Source organism: Littorina saxatilis, unplaced genomic scaffold (genome assembly GCF_037325665.1).
Source record: "Littorina saxatilis isolate snail1 unplaced genomic scaffold, US_GU_Lsax_2.0 scaffold_2198, whole genome shotgun sequence".
NCBI lineage: Eukaryota > Metazoa > Mollusca > Gastropoda > Littorinimorpha > Littorinidae > Littorina > Littorina saxatilis.
In genome coordinates, this window is record NW_027126795.1 from 2,862 (window position 1) to 9,797 (window position 6,936).

Here is a 6,936-nt window from a genome sequence, read left to right on the forward strand (position 1 = left end):
CTCTACACACACACAGAGACAGACACACACACACACACACACACACACGCACGCACGCACATACACCACGATCCTCGTCTCGATTCCCCCTCTACGTTAAAACATTTAGTCAAAACTTGACTAAATGTAAAAAAGAGAAAAGAATTGAAATGAAAATGAAAACAAGAGGCGAAGCCATCAAGGCTCACGTAAGAAATCGACAAACAGTAACACAAACTCAATCACTCCGTCACACATACACACACACACACACACACACACACACACACACACACACACACACACACACACACACACACACACACACACAGAGAAAGAGCATAGGTGAAACTGTGCAAGAAAGCGAGACACTAGATCTAGATCTGTCTGTCTGCATGTACACTAGTCTCGGCCCGCTCAAAATAATAATGACCGAGACTTTCAGTACTTCCTTCGCGTGACGTCTAACCCTCTTACGTCATAATGTGACGTCAATGTAATGTGACGTCTTCAAATGTTAGAGTTTCTACCACAGACATACACACGCACGCACGCACGCACATACGCACATACGCACGCACGCACAGACAGACAAAGTTACGATCGCATAGGCTACACTTACGTGAGCCAATGAAATGAAATGTGAGATGAACTTCCCACTGACCTTGAAGTTGCCGGTGCATTGGTAGTCCACTGCCCGCTCCAACACTGAAGAGGTCAGATTGTACGGTATCATGGATGCTTTCTTTGATCTGACCGACGTTTTCACCCGTGACCCTTGCTGCACAACGTCATCAGCATTACGTCACAAGAACACGTACGAGGATGACGTCACAACGCATGGCAACTACAGTGGTGATGTCGCAGCGGCGGATTATTCTTTTACAACGGCTGACTAGCGCCAAAACCAGATAATTGACATTTCCACGTGAACATTAATGTTTTCCGGAGACACGTAGAGGTTACATGCCGAGTCTCAGTGATTATCAAAAATAATGGTCGAAGTTAGCGGATCATGAAAAATGCGAGCTTCAGCGAGCTTTTTCATGACCGCGAACTGAGAACTGAGAATCCCCTGATTTGATGACGTCGCCAAACGTTTGCCGAACTAGTTCAGCGTGGTTCGGCTGTAGTTAGTAGCGGGCTTTATATTCATGGGGTCAAATTCGTTCAACCAAACTTTTTTAAATTTTAACTTAAAACAAGTCGCGTAAGGCGAAATTACTACATTTAGTCAAGCTGTCGAACTCACGGGATGAAACTGAACGCACTGTATTTTTTCACCAGTACAGCTTCGTCAATCCCCACGTGAAGGAAATCGCTCACCTCCCACGTGCAAAGCGTAGTGATATTGACATGCCAGATTAGCGCGGTAGCGTATTGTGCTAAGCAGGAAAGCGCGCTTTTCTGTATTCTTGTTAACTTTCTGAGCTTGTTTTGAATACAACCTATCATATCTATATGTTTTTAGAATCAGGAAATGATAAAAAAGAAGATGAACTCATTTTTGGATCGATTTCTTAAATTTTAATCGTAAGATTAATTAATCTATTTTCGTTAATTGTGATCACATTTTAAGAGTAAACATGACATATGTATATATTTTTAGATTCAGATTGTGATGAAGAATACGATGCAATCAATTTTAAATCTGTTTGCGAAAAAAAGATTTTAATGACAACTTTAATGAGCAAACTCATTAATTAATTTTTAAGCCTTCAAGCTGAAATGCAATACCAAAGTTTGGGCTTTGTCGAAAATTACTTGACCAAAATGTCAACCAATTTGGTTGAAAAATGAGAGCGTGACAGTGCCGCCTCAACTTTCACGAAAAGCCGGATATGACGTCATCAAAGACATTTATAAAAACAATGAAAAAAACGTCCGGAGATACCATACTCAGGATCTCTCCTGTCAAGTTTCATGAAGATCGGTCCAGTAGTTTTCTCTGAATCGCTCTACACACACACACACACACACACACACACACACACACACACACACACACACACACACACACACACACACACACACACACACATACACCACACCCTCGTCTCGATTCCCCCCTCTACGTTAAAACATTTAGTCAAAACTTGACTAAATGTAACAAGTCGCGTAAGGCGAAAATACAATATTTAGTCAAGTAGCTGTCGAACTCACAGAATGAAACTGAACGCAATGCCATTTTTCAGCAAGACCGTATACTCGTAGCATCGTCAGTCCAGCGCTCATGGCAAAGGCAGTGAAATTGACAAGAAGAGCGGGGTAGTAGTAGCGCTAAGAAGGATAGCACGCTTTTCTGTACCTCTCTTTGTTTTAACTTTCTGAGCGTGTTTTTAATCCAAACATATCATATCTATATGTTTTTGGAATCAGGAACCGACAAGGAATAAGATGAAAGTGTTTTTAAATTGATTTCGACAATTTAATTTTGATAATAATTTTTATATATTTAATTTTCAGAGCTTGTTTTTAATCCGAATATAACATATTTATATGTTTTTGGAATCAGCAAATGATGGAGAATAAGATAAACGTAAATTTGGATCGTTTTATAAATTTTTATTTTTTTTTACAATTTTCAGATTTTTAATGACCAAAGTCATTAATTAATTTTTAAGCCACCAAGCTGAAATGCAATACCGAAGTCCGGGCTTTGTCGAAGATTACTTGACCAAAATTTCAACCAATTTGGTTGAAAAATGAGGGCGTGACAGTGCCGCCTCAACTTTCACGAAAAGCCGGATATGACGTCATCAAAGACATTTATCAAAAAAATGAAAAAAACGTTCGGGGATTTCATACCCAGGAACTCTCATGTCAAATTTCATAAAGATCGGTCCAGTAGTTTAGTCTGAATCGCTCTACACACACACACACACACACACACACACACACACACACACACACACACACACAGACACACGCACATACACCACGACCCTCGTTTCGATTCCCCCTCGATGTTAAAATATTTAGTCAAAACTTGACTAAATATAAAAAGGCTTCATCCTAAAAATCCTCTTCTTCTCATTCAAGGGACGTAACCACTCAGTGCACGTTTTCGAAGAAATCGAATTTTGGGGCGAAATCTATTTAATTTCATCACCAATGTCCTTCAATTGCAAGAAACTGACATGCGTTTCTTCCTTCTCACCTCACCTCATCTACGCCTGTGACCCCGTCTGGGGTATAGGCCGCCAATCAGCTGTTTCTTCCTTCTATCTATCTCATATATTATACGACTAGTGTCTGTCTGTCTGTTCGCGATGCACGGCCAAAGTTCTCCGTGGATCTTTTTCAAATTTGGACACCGTATTCAGCTACACCCCGGACACAACCTCATCGATGAGATATTTCAACACGTGCTCTCAGCGCGCAGCGCTGTGTGCGCTGAACCGATTTTGTTTTTTTTGGTCTGGATCCACTACCAGTAACTCTTCCTTATCTTCTCCAGTGTTTTCAGCCGCGATTATCTCCCTTCCTCCGTGTGGCGTCAATCCATATTCCCGTTACTACGTTACTATTTTTAGAAGGTCACTGCACGTTACTATTTTTAGAAGGTCTCCAGTGTTTTGCGCGTTTATTCCCTTTCCTTCGTGCGCCGGCGAAGCCGGCGTCCCAGGCGCAGCCTGGTATTCGGCTCTACTTCTTCCCGGCGAAGCCGGTACCCGACGAAGCGGGTAATCATCTAGTAAAAGTATGTATTTTTATTTTGACAGGGAAACAGGTATATCGAATCTGAAAGTTGAACGAAGGGGACAGATTTATCGCCATATCTTGTTCTTCATGTCCCGCCATGAAATAACAGGTATGATTATGTGAGCACTTATTATAAGTTTTGAACTTGTTGCGCTCCTTTGTAAACATTTTGTTGTATTATCATGTGTGTGTTTATGAATAAAATACTGCTTAAACCAATGAGGGGAAAAAAATGATTTCGTTACACTGGCTCTTTATATGGACCTCACCAACTCCGGTTTTGACAACCTTATAGCGCCAGGGCACAATGACGTCATGAACCGATGCATGAGCAATGTGTTGTTGAATAAATGTTACAACAAAACAAGAAGGGCAAAGCCCATACGACTCACATGCTTTACACATTTTTCCTGCCAATACATGTGACCTTGACCCAAGGTCAAGGTCATCCAAGGTCATGCAACACAAAGCTGTTAATTCAAGACATAGGAAGTACAATGGTGCTTATTGGCTCTTTCTACCATGAGATATGGTCACTTTTAGTGGTTCACTACCTTATTTTGGTCACATTTCATAAGGGTCAAAGTGACCTTGACCTTGATCATATGTGACCAAATGTGTCTCATGATGAAAGCATAACATGTGCCCCACATAATTTTTAAGTTTGAAACAGTTATCTTCCATAGTTCAGGGTCAAGGTCACTTCAAAATATGTATACAATCCAACTTTGAAGAGCTCCTGTGACCTTGACCTTGAAGCAAGGTAAACCAAACTGGTATCAAAAGATGGGGCTTACTTTGCCCTATATATCATATATAGGTGAGGTATTCAATCTCAAAAACTTCAGAGAAAATGTGAAAAATGTGAAAAATAGCTGTTTTTTAGGCAACATTTATGGCCCCTGCGACCTTGACCTTGAAGCAAGGTCAAGATGCTATGTATGTTTTTTGGGGCCTTGTCATCATACACCATCTTGCCAAATTTGGTACTGATAGACTGAATAGTGTCCAAGAAATATCCAACGTTAAAGTTTTCCGGACGGACGGACGGACGTCCGGACGGACGGACGTCCGGACGGACGGACGGACGACTCGGGTGAGTACATAGACTCACTTTTGCTTCGCATGTGAGTCAAAAATGACAAAGGATATAGCCGTTACTCTGTGCATACAAAAGGTATTACACATGATGTCACTTATCATCAAGAATTACGTCATTTCAGATAGATATGTCTGTCTGTCTCCGTCTCCCTCTCTATCTCTCGCTTCCTTTCTGTCTCTCACTCCCTCTGTTGTCTCTCTCTCCATCTCTCGCTTTATTTCTGTCTCTCTTTCTCCTTCTGTCTCTGTCTGTCTCTCTACCGACCCCACCCCACCCACCCCCCCTCTGTCTCTCTCTTCCTCTTCCTCTCGCTCTGTCTTTCTGTCTCTCTTTTTCTGCCTCTCTCTCTCTCTCGTTTTCTTGCTCTCTCTCTTTCTCTTCCTCTAGCTCTGCCTGTCTGTCTGTCTGTCTGTCTGTCTGTCTGTCTGTCTGTCTGTCTCTCTCTCTTTATCTCTCTCTCTCCTCTCAATATTTCTGCACGAATACTTGCTTATCTTTTACCCTCGTTAATAAAGATTGTGTCTTGTGCTTTCTTGTGTTGTCTAGTGTTGTCTGATGACGTTGTCTCTTCTTGTGTTGTCTCGTCTTGTGTTGTCTTGTGGTGTCTGGTGTTGTCTGATGTTGTCTCGTCTGGTGTTGTCTTGTGTTGTAATGTGTTGTATTTTGTTGTTTGATGTTGTGTTGCCTTGTGTGGTATTGTGTTGTCTTGTGTTGTTTGTTGTATTTTGTTGTCTTGTGTTGTATTTTGTTGTCTGATTTTGTCTCGTCTTGTGTTGTCTTGTCTCGTCTTGTCTTGTCTCGTCTTGTTTTGTCTTGTGTTGTGTTGTCTGTAGTTGTCTTGTGTTGTGTTGTCTGGTCTCGTCTTGTGTTGTCTTGTCTCGTCTTGTGTTGTCTTTTGTTGTCTGATTTTGTCTCGTCTTGTGTTGGTTTAAACAATGTTTTACTAAATCAAACATGATAGAATAATACGATAAACAATTATATTACGCGCCCTACAACTGTCTTGTGTTATCTTGTCTCGTCTTGTGTTATCTTGATTTGTCTTGTCTCATCTTGTGTTGTCTTTTGTTGTCTAGTTTTCGTATATTGTCTCGTCTTGTCTCGTCTTGTGTTGTCTTGTGTTGTGTTGTCTTGTCTCTCACAGAGAAAATCACTACTGCACTAACCGGAGTGAGGTTGGTTGACGTGGAGGAGCTGGTGCGTTGCTTCGTTTTGGACATCGTCCTGTCTGTGGTGTCAATCAAACAATCAATCTATCTATCAATCTAAAGTCAATGAATCAATGAATCAGTTAATAAATCAATCTATCGGTCAATCTATTCTTTCATCATTCCATTTCTTTATCCACCCATCCATCCATCCATGTGTGTGTGTGTTTGTGTGTGTGTGCGTATTTGCGTGTGTGTAAGTCTGTGTGTATGTGTCCGAATCCGTGTGTGCGCGAGCGTGTGTGTGTGTATGTGTCATTGGATAAGACTTTTAATTATTTGAATCAGAGAATGAAAGAAATCTTACTTACATTCTTCTAATGTAGACATGGACAAAAGAAGAGATAGTTTCCACTTCCAGTCGAAAACTCTCTGTCTGGCTTCGGACGTCGCATTTGAATGACGTCACACCCAGACACAATTTACGATCTTTGCTACGATTGCGTCATCGTAAGAATATGTTTTTCTCCACACGCACCGTCCCCCCCCCCCCTCTCTTATTCCTTCTCCCATTTCAATCTCGCGCGAGCGAAAGTGTGTGGGTGTCTGAGCGCGTACACATACATACTCACAGAAATGCACAATTAAATACACACTGAATAAGTCAGTTCTATCGTCACACATGCGAACGCGCGCACCATTACTCGCACAGAGACAGACGACCACATCCACCAACATACACAACCATAAACACACACACGCACACACACACGAACACACATACACACACACACACACATACACACACACACACACTTGAGAATACTTTTATGTAAGAACATTTTATTGTTTTTAGTTTATTGTTTTTAGTTTATTGTTTTGCAAAAGATAATTTACAAGTATTGTCTCAATTTGCAGACAGTAGTATTGATGTTGTCAACACCAGAGAATTGAGAAAATGGCTCATGAATCTGAAACGTAAATGTCAAGCTGGTAACATTC

The 6,936-nt window shown here is 41.2% G+C and overlaps 1 long non-coding RNA gene across 1 annotated transcript; it reads right to left on the reverse strand.

Moving 5' to 3' along the window:
* Positions 1 to 648: 648 nt before the first annotated feature.
* LOC138955300 (uncharacterized) lies at positions 649 to 6,386 on the reverse strand. Its single transcript, XR_011452180.1, has 3 exons — positions 6,306 to 6,386; positions 5,953 to 6,014; positions 649 to 760 (listed from the first exon to the last, which is right to left on the reverse strand). It is a non-coding gene; the product is annotated as an uncharacterized lncRNA (long non-coding RNA).
* Positions 6,387 to 6,936: the final 550 nt, after the last annotated feature.